Here is a 14947-nt window from a genome sequence, read left to right as displayed (position 1 = left end):
TGGTTCCAAGAAGAGAAAACTGGATTCGAATAGAAAAATACATTTCCACAAAGCTGGGGCAGCTGGTGAAAGTTGAAGCGGGTCCGTGGATAGGATTATAATGTGGAAACCTTAATTATTCCTCACTTTGGGGTTATGTGCTGGTTCCCTGGGAGAGTGGCCCTCCCACTCTCACAGGGTAAAACAAACTGGAGTATTTTGTGAAGATGGAAAACTTTATACTGCTATTTAAAGTCTTTTATACACTTGAAATTTACTAGAAAATAAAGTACTTATCAAAACAACCACGTCATACCATGCCAGAAATACAGACATCAAACTCTGTTATAGAGGCCAAGTCCTACCCAGATCCAGTTCACCCACAGTGGGGAGGCTAATCACCCTTGTAGGAGTCCACATACTACAAGAGGCACCATGGGAAGATTATATTCGGAGCCACTATGTCTTGGGTGCTGTGGATGACCTGGATGTAGATGAAACAGTGGGATTTCTGAATTCTAGTTCTCCACATTCAACCACCAAAAAACTGTTACAACTAAAAAATGAATTCAGTAAAGCTGAAGGATACAAAAAAAAAAAAAAAAAGAGAAAAATCAATGCACAAAAATCATTTGTGATTCTATACACTGATAATGAACCATCAGAAAAAGAATTTTAAAAAAATCCCACTTACAGTTGCATCCAAAAAGATAGCTAGGAGTAAATTTAACCAAGGACATGAAGGACCGGCACACTGAAAACTGGGAGACACTGATAGAGGACACTGAACAGACGAAAATAAATGGAGGGGCTTCCCTGGTGGCGCAGTGGTTGAGAGTCTGCCTGCCGATGCAGGGGACGTGGGTTCGTGCCCCGGTCCAGGAAGAACCCACATGCCGTGGGGCAGCTGGGTCCGTGAGCCTTGGCCGCTGAGCCTGCGCTCTGCAACGGCAGAGGCCACAACAGTGAGAGGCCCGCATACCGCAAAAAACCAAAACAAAACAAGGGCTTCCCTGGTGGCGCAGTGGTTGAGAGTCCGCCTGCCGATGCAGGGGACACGGGTTCATGCCCCGGTCTGGGAGGATCCCACATGCCGCGGAGTGGCTGGGCCTGTGAGCCATGGCCACTGAGCCTGCGCTTCCGGAGCCTGTGCTCCGCAACCGGAGAGGCCACAACGATGAGAGTCCCGCATACCGCAAAAAAAAAAAAAAAAAAAAAAAAAGAATACTGTGAAAATATGCATTCTATGGTGGGAATTCCCTGGTTGTCCATGGGTTGGGACTCTGTGCTCCCACTGCAGGGGGCGCGGGTTCGATCCCAGGTTGGGGAACTAAGATCACGCACCCTGCATGCTACATGGTGTGACCCAAATTTTTGTTTAATTTAAAACAAATATGCAGTCTAGCCAAATTAATGTACGCATTCAATGCAATCCTTACCAAAAGTCCAATGACATTTTCCATAGAAACAGAACAAATAATCTTAAGTTGTGTGTGGAACCACAAAGGACCCAGAAGAGCCAAAACGACCTTGAGGAAGGAGAACGGGCTGGAGGTGTCTCCCTCCCTGATTTCACACTACATTACGAAGCTACAGTCCCCAAAAAGTGTGGAATGGGCACAAAAACAGGCACACAGACCAGAGGAACAGAGCAGAGAACCCAGGAATCAACCTACAGGTATGTGGTCAGTTAATTCACAAGAAAGGAGCCAAGAACATACACCAGGGAAAGGACAGTCCCCTCAATAAATGGTGCTGGGAAAACCAGACGCCACACGCCAAAGAACAACACTGCACTCTGTCTACACCACACACAAAAGGGGCCAAAAACCCAGTTTTCCACATCAAGCCCTTCCTCTCCTGGGTCCTCTGAAGACAGACACCCTCAGTGGTCAGCCACGCACAGGAACCTTCTGCCCACTTTTCCTCACCTTCTCCCTCAGCAGCATCACCTCCCGGCAGGTCCTGAGGAGACCAGGCTCCTGTCAGCATGAACTGGACCCCACAGTGTCCCAAAGCTGAAGGCCCAGCGGGTCCTGAGGAGACCCGGCTTCTGTTAGTGTGGATCCGACCCCGGCTTGTTCCGAAGCCCGGCCATCAGCATGGACTCAGCCCCACGTGTTCCAGAAGCCAAAGCCCCAGCAGGTCCTGAGGAGACAGGGCTCCTCTCAGCATGAACATGAACAGCATGATCTGAACAGACATTCCGCCAAAAAAGATATACAGATAGTAAAAGTCATACAGAAACAAGCTCAAGGGCTTCTCTGGTGGCGCAGTGGTTGAGAGTCCACCTGCCGATGCGGGGGGCACGGGTTCTTGCCCTGGTCCGGGAAGATTCCACGTGCCACGGAGCAGCTGGTTCCGTGAGCCATGGCCGCTGAGCCTGCGTGTCCAGAGCCTGTGTTCTGCAACGGGAGATGCCACAACAGTGAGAGGACCACACACCGCAAGAAAAAAAAAAAAGAAACAAGCTCAACATCATATACCATTAGGGAATTACAAATTAAAATCATGAGCTATCACAGCACACCTATTAGGACTGCTAAGCTCCAAAAATATGACAATACCAATTGCTAGAGGGTGAGGAACAAAAGGAACTCTCCCTCATACCTGGGGGGATGCATGTGCAGCCACTTTGTAAGACAATTTGGCAGTTTTTTCCAAAGCTAAACAAGTCTCATGTTGGGATCCAACAATCACACTTCCAGTATTTAGGCAACTGCTTTGAAAATCTACGTCCAAATGCAAAGAAGGATGCAATTATGAAGAGCAGCACTTCCATAATGGCTAAAAACTTGAAGAAATCAGGATATCCTTCAAAAGATGAATGCATAAGCAAATTGGGGTACATCCATGTCAACGCGAGTAAAATATGCCACCCCAAACTATGTCTCTCTGGCATGAGGATTATTGGTCTGCTTTAAAAAAAAGGGCTTCCCTGATGGCTAAGTGGTTAAGAGTCCACCTGCCGATTCAGGGGACACAGGTTCGAGCCCTGGTCCGGGAAGATCCCACATGCCGCAGATCAACTAAGCCTGTGAGCCACAACTACTGAAGCCCACACGCCTAGAGCCTGTGTTCCGTGACAAGAAAAGCCACCACAATGAGAAGTCCGCACACCGCAATGAAGAGTAGCCCCTGCTCGCCACAACCAGAGAAAAGCCTGCACGTGGCAATGGAGACCCAATGCAGCCAAAAATAATAAATTTTTTTAAAAATCTTAGAAAACTGAGATTGCCGTTTTATGAAGGACATTTACAACAGAGAAATCTCCATTTATAAGGGTATGTCCCTCTTTGCACCCAAAATAGAAGGATAATTAAATATTAGGTAACTCTTTTCAATGGGGAAGTCCTGACTTAAATGTGCAAACAGTCATACCCTTGTTTACTGTGCTTTGCATGATAACCTGCCATAACTGGCCTTCCCCCCTTCCCCAGCATCTTTCTTCTGTTTTTAGCTGAAGACAGTATTTAAGGGGATAGTTTTGGTCATTTCAGGGCGTGACTCAGTTTTCCGTGGTATCCCCCCTGTATTCAGAAGGTATACATGTTATTAAACTTCGGCTTTTCTCCTGGTAATCTGTCTTTTATTACAGGGGCGGGGGGGGGGCCTCAACCAAGAACCTAGAAAAGTAGAGGGAAAATTGTTTTTCCTCCCATACACGTGCAGTGGAATACTACTCAGCAGAAAAGAATGCACAACCAACCTATGGAAAGACATTGATAAATCTTCAGTATATACTGCTAAGTGAAAGACTTCAGTCTGCGGAGGCTGCACACAGTATGACCCCATTGATGACATTCCGGGAAAGGCAAAGCTACGTAGACGATAAGCAGATCATGGGGTGGGGTGTCTGAAGTAGTCCACGTGATACTCTAGGGTGGATACCTGTCACTATGCATTTGTCTAAGCCCACAGATGTGCATAGCCCAAGGGGCCAATCATAATCTATTCAAATTTAGTTATTTAGGATGTAGGAATGTTGCAGGATGGAATACATAATGTCACAGAATCTAACTGTATTAGAAATATATGGAAGCAACTCACTGTAGGGGATGGGATAAAAGGTGCTGACTTAAGTCACCTTTGGAAATGAATGGAATCTGTAGACTAAAGGCAAAATGGACCGTATATAAACAGTGGGCTTTATTCTATGAAGTTCTTTCCAGGGTGTAGTAGCTAACAATTCTGAAACCTCTGCACATGTATCCTGGAAAGGAGCAATGCACAGATAAATGGCAGATGGTGGGAGCCAGGGAGCCAGCCACAGCCTTGCTGTGGGAGTGGGAAGTTACAGATAAGCAAGGGGAGAGCCTTTGCCCTCGTAATACTGGATCTGGGCTTCCTGGGAGGATGCTGACTGGCCGGGGGAAACACAGAGATCTTCACGCTGGGAAGACCCTGCAGGCACAGGAAGTTCACACCCCATCTTTCCACCCATACCTGCTGGAAACACTCAGCCCTCCATAATCAGTCAATTGCAGCGTTTAAGACATTCTCACCCCCAGGCAGATAAAGGAGCGTGAGGGTCTTGCTTACCCCTAAGCTGTCCCAGAATCCAGGCCCTGGGTGTGGAGCCAGGTTGGGGGTTCCTGGGCCTCTGACCAGCAGGTGAGAGGAGGGAGGAAGACCGGTCCTGAGGACAGAGGTTCCCTCAAGTCTGTGAGCCCAGGAGCCCCGATGGGGCTCATTCCCAGTGCGGACATGGGAGGGACCTGCAGTGGTTCTCTTCCCCCTGGGCCCTTTGATGAAGCCATGGCAGTACTGGGCCCTGACATCTCCTGGCGGTGTCTCAAACTCTTACACAGCAGTTTTACAAAGGAACAGGAGAATGGAGCTGAGCCCCTGACGGCCACTCCTTTGTGGCTCTGAGTTGCTTCCACCAGGACCGCAGTCACCTGCACATAGTCCGCTGTGACCTACCTGCCCCCATTGGCCTTTCCTCTCCCTCCCTGTGATGATTCCCGTGACATTTCCAGCCTGGACCCCTCTCCCAGGCCAGACGTCTCTGTCCAGCCACTGCACCCCCATCTCACCTTGGGGGCTAACAGGCCCCTCAGAGGACTGGGCCCACAGCTCCCCACACCCAGGAGCAGCCCCACCTCCCCAGGTTGCCGAGCCCAGGCACCGGGTGTAACCAAGCAGGACCCTATTGGGCCTTCCCAGGACAGGCCCCTCCCCCACATGCTCTGCTGTAGCTCCTCTCTGAAGTACCTGGATAACAGTATCTGATACACGCTTCCTGAGTTGTTTTACAGATGCTAAAACCACCACCAAGTGGAAGAACTTAACTACTTGATGATCATGAACATGTAGCCCCGGAACTTCTAGCGCCTAAGAATTTATAATGTTAACCGCCTGTTACCTCACCATCAACCAGAGAATTGTGCACCAGCTGATCACATACCCTGCGACGCCCCTCCTTCACCTGGCCTTTAATATCGCTTTACTGAAATCCTTCAGGGAGCTTGGGGTTTTAGAGCACAAGCCACCTGGCCTCCTTGTATTGGCACTTTTACAACTAAAGCTGCACTTTCCTTCACCACACCCGGTGTCAGTAGATTGGCTTTACTGCACTCGGGCAAGGGGACCCAAGTTTTGTTCGGTAACACTGGGGCCTCCCAGGCTCCCACCCTCCCCAGTGGGTGTCATCTGCTCCTCCAGTCTTGTTGCAGCAAAAGTAGAAATGAAGTTTTCCTTCCCCTGAGAACAAGGAAAACAAAGGGAACTGCAAACAGGCTAGAGAAGAAACATAACCTGGCCTGAAAGAGTTCATCACTCCTTGTTATACTTTGTCACTAATCTGTAATAACTACATTTGTACTTTACAAAGCTAACCTCACTCCCTGACACTATGTAATTTACATTCGGCACCCATCACCCCTGACTCTGTGAGTTACATCCCCTGCCTCTCACTCCCTAACCTTATTATGTCCAGCACTTACATTCTATACGCCCCTCATAACAAATCACCCCCTATAGCTTTTGCATTTCAGAAACGAGGTCACCGCCGATAAACCAGAGGCAAACGTATGCAATTACCAGACTGCTGGACCCCAATTACCACGCGGCCTGATGCCAGCTATGACTGTTTTGAAATAATGCAAAGGAAAGGAAGAATGCAAGACATTCACTACTTTTATACTCACCCTATACCCCGGACTGCGAGAGCCCCACGCATAAAATTTTCCCTGATTCTCAAGGAGCGTGGGGTGCCCAGTTCTTGTGGCGCTAGCCAGCTGTGTCTTCCCTTCTGCCTGGCAGAAAAATAAAGCCATCGCTCTCTTCCTCCAAAATTCCTGTCTCCGTATTTCTGTCTGGCCTCGGTGCACGGGGAAGCCGAGATTTCGACAACAGTCTGTGGCCAGTTCCCACACTAATTCCCCTCTACGCCCACAACCCTGGCCCAAGCCCGAACTTGTGCCTGGTTCCTCCATCAGGCCTGACAAAGCTCCCTGCCCGCACAGCGCGTCTCACATCCCACCCCAACCTGGTGTTTCTGAAGCATAAACGAGACTGACTCTCCCCCGCCTGTAATCCCCCAAATGTTTCCCCACTTTCGCTAGGGTATCTGCCGGGAGAGACATCTGCCAAGGCCCTGAGAGTCCCCGGCATCCCCACTAGGCTGCTGGCTCCTGAGTTCCCTGACAATGAGCACCTCAGCAGGCCGGGAGACACGGCAGGAAACCCCAGAACTGCTCATCTCAGGACAGGGCAGGCACTACCATGGCCTGATCAGAGAGAGCAGAGAAGGGCTCCCCAGCTGGGACACAAACTCTGCATGAGTGGCCTCTCCTTCAGCCATTACATCGCCTCATGTGACTGGAGGGAAGGAAGGACCGAGGCACATGTTAGTTCCTAAGCAGGATGGTATAGGCTCAGTCACGTCCCTCCAAATTCACATGCTGAATCCCTAACCCCCAGGACCCCAGGATGTGGCTGTATTTGGAGATGGGATTTTTAAAGAGGTGATCAAGGTAAAAATGAGGTCACCAGGGTGGATCCTAATCCAATAGTATTGATGTCCTACAAGAAGAGATTAGGACACAGATAGGCACAGGGGGAGACCATGTGAGGACCTGGGGAGAAGATGGCTGTCTAAGCACCAAGGAGAGAGGCCTCAGGAGAAGCCAGCGTGCACACACCTTGATCTCCGACAGCATCCAGGACTGGGAGATAGGTCTGTTACCCAAGCTGCCCTATCTGTGCTATTTGTTATGGCGGTCCTGAGCAGACTCACACGCAGGGTTAACTCAGAGCTCAGACTGGACAGAGCCCACTCTCCATCCCCCTGTACGTGGGTTACAGGAACCCCAGGAACTGAGGAGGGGGTCCCTGAGGGGAGGCACAAGATAGAAGATGCTAGGCATTAACATGGCTGCATTCATGTTAAACGTGCCTGAAGTCCAATCACACGAGATGGTTTTGTCCTGTATGTACATCGGCACCTTCAGTCTGAACTGCAGATCTTTGGCTTCACCAGCTCCACTGAGAGCATTAGCTTCATCTGCTCTGGACCGTCTCCTACAGGATTTCCAGAACCACAAAGCACTGAAGCTTCACAGGACCCAATGTCTGTGTGCTACCGTCCAGGTGACCGTCACAACAGGGCTGCGCAGCTGGCCATAAGAACCCATTTCCCTTTTTCCTGTTCACAGCTACCCTGCACCTCCCAGCCTTCCCACCCCTTCCAGCTGGGGCGTACTCTCTCCTGTTACCAAGGGAAACAGGTGAAGTTGGTGAGGGCCTTGGCCAGCCTGCATCCTACAACAGAGGGCATGAAGCCCAGCTGTTCACTGCACCCTGCTGGTTGGAGACCTCACCTGGAAGCAGGGAGGAGAAACAAGGGGGCCAGAGCTTGGGACCTGACACTCACCTGCCCTGGACTGACTCTCACAAGAAGGGGACAGACACATCTTGAGCTCCAGCCCAGTTTTGGGAGACACTTTGTTCCAGCAACAAACTTTACCTTAAAACCCAAGGTGCTTTACAAACCCCTCCCCAGCTGTCACAGAAAGTCAGGCTTCATCTCATCACACTTTTCTCAAACCCCAGCTCATGCTGAGACCACCTCTCAGGTGATGGTGCTTCAGAGAAGCCCCTTTAAAAGATCCCTGGAGTTCAGCTCTCCCAGCCCTGCCTTCAGTTTAAGGGAGAAGTTTCCTTGACAAACCTTCTCAGTTTCCTTGACAACCAAGCTTCACAATCTCCCAAACTCTTCTTCTTCAAACATTCCTATTCTAGGCTGGATGAGCCTAAAGAGACAGTGCTGTCATCACATGCCAGAAACCGATTCCAAGCCCGTAGTTATTGGTTACATGATGCTATTGATGATGAAGTCCAGGAGAGCCTGCTTTCCAATATAACCAATTCTGGACTCGGCACTGGGTCCCTTTCCACGGACAGAGTGGAGTGGCTGTTTCCACGTGCCCCGTGGTAGAAGAGCTCACCTAATGCAGCCAGGACTTCATCCTTTCCAGGTGATTCCAGGGTCCTCACTCTGCCCAGACCCCACCCACATAGCTGCTGTCTGTGCCAGTCTATACAGGACCTTGGCAATCTCCAAAAATGAGGGTTATTTTATACACAGGCAATGGGTTGAATGCTGGCCCCGAAAGATGTGCCCCCCCCCCAGAACACATGAACAGGACCATATCTGGGAAAAGGGTCTTTCTATATGTAGTTAAGGATCTCGAAGTGAGGTCATCTTGTGTTAGGGTGGCCCTCAATCCAATTGAGAAAGTCCTTATGAGAGACAAAAGAGGAGAGACACAGAGGAGAAGCCACGTGAAGACAGAGGCAGAGACGGGAGGGATGCAGCTGCAAGCCTGGGAATGCCTGGAGCCCCCAAAAGCTGGAAAAGGCAGGAAGAACCCTATCCTGGAGCCTTTGGAGAGACTTCTGTCCTGCAACACCTTGATCTCAGATGTCTGGTCTCCAGGACTGGGGGAGGATGAATTCCTGTTGTTTTGAACCACCCAGCTTGTGGTCATTTGTTACAGAAGCCACAGAATGGTCACACAGACCCTGCTCTGTAGGATCCTGGAGTGCAGGCCTCATTAAAGGCCCACAGAGGCTGGGTTACAGAACCCTTAGGGTCAGCATTGGGCCTCAGAAATACTAAAACAGTGGCTGGACACCAGAATGTTGAGGGGTCAATCAGAAGCCCATCCCTAAGGGTGCCGGCTGCACACGGCCTCCCCTGGTTTTTACGCCTGTACCTGTTGGGGATAAGTATTTCCATCCTGATTCATGACTTCTGATGTCACCCTTCACGTTGCTAATCAAGAACCCACTAGTTATACAGATGAAAACCCTATCAGGGCACTTGCTCCAGTGGTAAACAATTCTGAAGTTGGTCAGAGGTGGGGAATCGTCTCCCATGCAGCCAGCAGCTCCCCCCCAAGGAGTGTCCTCATTGCAAGGCTGGGGGACGGTGCCAAGGCGTCTGTGAGTAAACGTGAGCTGAGCCCCAGGCCAGCTGCTGCTGAACTGTCCCCACCCTTCCCAGGCAAATCACCTGAATGTGTGCAAGGACTTGAAAGCCTAGAGGAAAGGGCTTGGAGTCACACCAGCCACAGCACGCAGGCCGAGTTGGTGCCTGCAGGCCAGCCAGGATGGTCCTGGCCCCGGGCGCTCTTCTGGAAGCTTTCCATTTCCCTGCCTGAGGTACCCCTCCTGTCCCGGCCCCCACTGGGTTTTTCCTTCCTCACCTCTGCCCGGGGAGAAATTCCAGCAGAAGGTATGGGTGACACATCCTCTCCTTTAGGAGGTGGCAGCCCGGCAACTCCTGCAGAAAGTCCAGCAGAGCCCCACTCACACTGGGCCACCAACAGAGCCGTGGCCCCTCACTCCCTCCCAGCAGCCCAGCTCCGAGACTGCTGACGGGGCAGAGAATATGGCGTCAGGCCCAGCTGCAGGGGCTCTTGCTGCCTGGAGCGGTGTTTATATTGACCTCAACGCAGGCACACCTGGGGAGGGCTGGCCGGCAGGGTCAGGCTGCCCAGGTCAGCCAATCCTCACCCCTCAGGGTCTCACAGTTGCATTCTAGCCAAATTCTAGCTCTCACATTCCTGCCCCAGTGCACCTGGGGTCGGGGGCAGCAGACCCAGGCTCTGTTCCGGCAGAAGTTCCCTTTCTGTGAACAGGTCTTCCCCCACTCCCATTATCCTCACTGGAGACTCAGGAGGCCACAGCATCGGGGCACCTCCAGCACCAGGACCCCACCCTAGAGAATCTCTCAAGAGCAGGGACCAGGCCTGCAGGTGGAGGGGAGGAGGAAGCCGGCCTCTTCAGGATCCCCGGGGCTAGGAAGCCTCTTACGCAGGAGGGCCTTGGACTCAGCTTAACTGCCACCCAGGGTCTCCTAACCCTCCCCTGGTAGGGGGGGCCCTTCAGATTCCAGGGCCCCAAGATCCTCCCCACCGACTTCTGACCCCAACTGCAGGGTAGGGGACCCCCTCCGCGCCTTCTTTTTTCTTGCTCCCAGAATTCCCTGAAGCTGTTATACTCAGGGCAGGATCAGGGCTGCTCCCTGCAGGGCCAGACCCTGATGTCCGGCCAGACCCCAGCTGGCAAGAAAAAGGAAGCCCCGTCTCCGCTGCTGAAAACACCAGTGTGGGACGTTTGCCGTCCACTTCACCTGGCGGGGAAACAGGCACACTGAAGTGGAGAGTGATGGGGCGGAGGTGGGAAATGCAGGTGCTCGGAGCCTGGAGAGGAGGGTTCCTGAGGGGTTGAGGTCACAGGGTGCAGGAGGGGGCCGGGAGATGGGCAGGGGGACGGGCTGTGCGTGTCCGGCGCTGGAGCACGTGAACCCTCGCTTGGGCCGGCCCCCTGCCCTGAAGGCTGCGTCTAGTAACACAGGGGACCCTGGAAGGGGGTTTGCTGTGTGGCTGGTTCACTAAAGCTGGGTGTCTGTGGGCACATGGGCCTGGCTGCAGTCCCGGTGAACACACTGTTCTCTCCAGGGAAATGAGTTGGACACTCAGTCCCCGGTCTGTGGATGGTCTAGTCCTCTGGGTGTCTTGTCTCTTCTTGGGGGTCACTGGGGCTTTATCCTCACTCCGTGGGGTACAGGAGGGGAGGGATGCACACACCCCGGGCTCACTGTGCCTGGGCTCCTGGGGAGGACCTCTCTGGCCCACATGTTCACAGACCTCAGTCACCCCTGCTCGACACTCCCCTCCAGAGACTCGGCAAGAGGACCTGCCCTGTGAAACGGGGCGCCTGGGTCGGGGGGCTTGTGGGTCCCTCCTCAGATGGCCACACTCAGGTCTCGGGGTGGGTGCGGTGGCCTGTGACCACTCGCCAAGTCACCACGCTGCTGCGGCTCCTTTCTGGGGCCTGAGATGCCCCAGGGGTGGCTGGGGGAGTGGGGGAGGTTGCTGTGATGGGGAAGTGTGGGACGGGGGTCCTGGGCCCTGGGTCTCTCACCGAGAAGGAGAGGGGGTCATGCCCAGAGGGGGGGAGGCCAGTGACGGTCCTGGGTGTCAGCAAGCACAGCGCCACGCCCCGCAGGCCGGGTGTGGGATTCCTGTGGCCCCGGCACAGAACACCAGATTGGGGGTGGGGTTGGGACAGGGGACGCTTCCTCTCAGGCCTGGAGCCCAAGGTCAAGGTGCTGGGGGCCCACTCCTCCACGGCTTCTGGGGTCAGTCAGTCCCAGGCCACTCCCAGCCCCGTCTCCGTCTCTGCCATGACATCGCCTTCTCTCCCGTGTGTCTGGGTGCAAATGCCCCCCATGAGGACGCCCGCACACTGGTCAGTGACCTCAGCTCACCCCGGGCAGCTCTGTGGTGGCCCATCTGCACACAAAGTCCCATACTGAGGTCCCGGGGAGTCCGTCTTCCGGGGCCTCTTGAGGTGACAATCCTCGTGGTCGACACAGCTCGTGGGGGTGTGTGGGTCCCCCAGGCAGGAATCCAGGAGCCTCATGGAGGACGGGGTGTCCTGAATCAGGGAGGACGGACAGACGGGCAGAGGGGGGACGGAGGCTGAGGGGCGGTCAGCCCTGCCCTCCAAGGACGGGGAGAGTCTCTAGAGGGCCGGGCTGGAGCTGGCGAGGGGACGTGGTGGTCAGAGGCGGGCGGCCTGGGCTGCAACGTCAGGGTCACTTAGGGCAACCATAACCCAGTCCCAACCCTAATGCTGACCCTTCAAAGCACCAACACCAAGCCACATCTAATCAAGTCACACAAATACATCATGAGAAAGAAAAGTACACCAGTATACCTTAGAAATATGAACGCAAGAATCCTCCACAAAATTAGAACAACATGGAGCCAACAGAACATTAAATGGATGATGCCATAAGCAAGTATCTCTACACTGGAAATGTCAGGTTGTTCAACATATTAAACCTAAGCAATGTACTGAAGAACTATAAAGAAGTGAAGTCAAAGCACATGATCCTATCAATTACTGCAGGAAAAGCTATAATCAAAATCCAGTGCTATTTCATAACAAGCACTCAAGAAAGTAGGAATAAAAGGAAGTTTGTTCAATATGAAAAAGAGTAGTATACAAAGCCACAGCAAACACCATGCTCAATGTTAAAAACTGAAAGATTCACTCCTGAAATCAGGAACAAGGCCAGGAAGCTGGCCTCCACCGCTGATAATAGTGTACTGGAAGTTCTACCCAGAGTTTTGAGGGAAGAAACCAAAGGCATCCATATGTGAATGGAAAAATTAAAACTGTGTCTATTCACAGAATACAGATCACACCATCTTAAATATAAAACTTCCTATAACAACAAAAATTATTTGACTAATCAGTAATTCAGCAAAGTTATAGAAAAAAAATCAATTCACAAAAATCTATCTTATACATATATACTAGCAATAAACAATCTAAAAAAGAACTTACGAAAACAACTCCATTTTAAATAATGTCAACATTAATATTTAGGAATATATTTAATCAAGATACAAGACTTGCTTTTCTGTATGTAAAGCTGTCTGTACATTTGAAAATAATGGAAAGTCAAGTACTTTTCAAAACACCATGTCAAAACCATGCCAGAAAGGCAGAGGAAACTTCCATACAGAGGCCAAGCCTTACCCAGATCCAGTCCACCCCAAGTCTACATGTCGTTTAGAGGCACTGTGGAAAGAATTATTAGGACTTCCCAATATAAAGGACTTCCCTTTCTTCCCTGTTGTGGATGACCTGGATGTGGTCGAAACAGTGGGATTTTGGAAGTTCAATTTTCCACACCATTCCACCAAAAAAACCTGTTAGAAATAATAAATGAATTCAGTAAAGACGCAAAATCAGTACACACAACTCAACTGCATCTCTAAGCACTAATAATGAACCATCAGAAAGAGAAAAAAACCCTATTTACAACCGCATCAAAAAGAACAAAATACCAAGGAATAAATTTAACCGAGGATGTGAACGACCTGAAAACTTTAAGACACTCATGAAGACATTGAAGAAGACACAAGTCGGTGGAAAGACTCCCCGTGCTCACGGAATGCAAGAAGTACTGATGCTAAAATGTCCGTTCTACCCAAAGCGGTGCACACAGGGAAGGCAGGCCGTCCTGAAATTCCAATGGTGTTTTTCACAGAAATGGAGCAAATCCTCCTAAGATGTGTGTGGAGCCACAAAGGACCCCGAAGAGCCAAGGCGACCCTGAGAAAGGAGAACGGGCCGCAGGCATCTCCCTCCCTGACTTCACACTTCGTCCCGAAGCTACAGTCCCCAAAACAGTGCGGAACTGGCTCAAAACAGGCGCACAGACCAGAGCGACGGGACGGAGAGCCCAGAACACATCCTGCACGGTGGGGGGGGGGGGGGGGCATTAAGTTACGACAAGGGGGCCAAGGACACACCAAGCGGAAGGGCAGCCCCACGGTAAACGGCGCAGGGAAGACTGCACACCCCATAACCCACGCGGCTCAACCGCACACCAGCCTGATCAAACACCCAGCTTTGCACACCAAGGCCTTCCTGGGTCGCATGAAGACGGACCCCCGCAGCCGTCAGTCGCCCCCAGGAAGCTTCTCCCCACTGTTCCTCACTGTCTCCTCACCTGTTCCTCCGGCGTCGCCTGCGTCCTCAGCAAACCCAGCTGCTGCCAGCGTGGACGCAGCCCCACGTTGTCCTGAAGCCAAAACCACAGCGAGTCCTTGAGGAGACCGAGCGCCCGTCAGCAGCCACAACCCGGCGGTGCCTGAGGAAACACACCTCCCCTCAGCTGCGCTCAGAGCGGGGTCCGCAGGGAACGCGCATGCGCTGTGGGTCAGCGAGGCGGGATCAGCGCCACCCTGTGGTCGGCGCGGAAAGTGCAGGCCGCCCCTCCCTCACGGGTCACTGGAGACAGAGACCCTGCTGGCAGAACTGCTGAACCCATTAAATGGTGGAAATTCAAACAAATGAAGACAATATCCCATAGCTTCTCTAAAGTAGTTAATGAACAATGAATTGGAAACCAGATGGAATAAAATGAATGTAGACACAAGCTTTACAACTTACACCAAATTCACTCAAAATGAATCAGACAAGTTTGAAATGCAAACCTATTCAAAATTATAGGAGAAAACATAAAAGAAAATTGATATGAGCTTGGGCTTGGTCATGCCCATCACAAGATTTGTGGTTTTAACGCACAACACAAAAAAGGAGTCCAGAAAGAAAAACAAGGGCTTCTGTGGACTTTATAAAATTAAAGGTTTCTACTGTGTGATAAACCTCATTCAGAAAATCGAAAGACAACACACACTGGGGGAAAAAAACTGCAAACCTATCTAATAAAGAATTTGTCTCAAAATATACAAAGAACTACAACACAACCCCATTAAAAATAGGGAAAGCTCTAAATAGACACCTGGTCAAAGAAGGTACAGAGATAGTATACAAAACTATGCCCAGGACTGTGGGGCAGAGAAACAGTGGTCCAGTTCAACTCCCTGAGTCATGTGTGACCCAGGACTAGTCCTGTTCTTCCTGGAAG

At 51.5% G+C, this 14947-nt stretch overlaps 1 long non-coding RNA gene across 4 annotated transcripts in view; it reads right to left on the bottom strand.

Moving 5' to 3' along the window:
* Nucleotides 1-14947, bottom strand: part of LOC137215053 (uncharacterized) — a 262346-nt gene that overhangs the window by 234364 nt on the left and 13035 nt on the right. For all 4 annotated transcript variants that reach the window (XR_010939140.1, XR_010939137.1, XR_010939138.1 and 1 more), the window contains exon 3: nt 14027-14167. This is a non-coding gene — a long non-coding RNA (uncharacterized lncRNA). The remainder of the gene's footprint in view (nt 1-14026; nt 14168-14947) is intronic.

Source organism: Pseudorca crassidens, chromosome 20, assembly GCF_039906515.1.
Source record: "Pseudorca crassidens isolate mPseCra1 chromosome 20, mPseCra1.hap1, whole genome shotgun sequence".
NCBI classification, from domain to species: domain Eukaryota; kingdom Metazoa; phylum Chordata; class Mammalia; order Artiodactyla; family Delphinidae; genus Pseudorca; species Pseudorca crassidens.
This window is presented reverse-complemented; position numbering and strand designations above follow the sequence as displayed.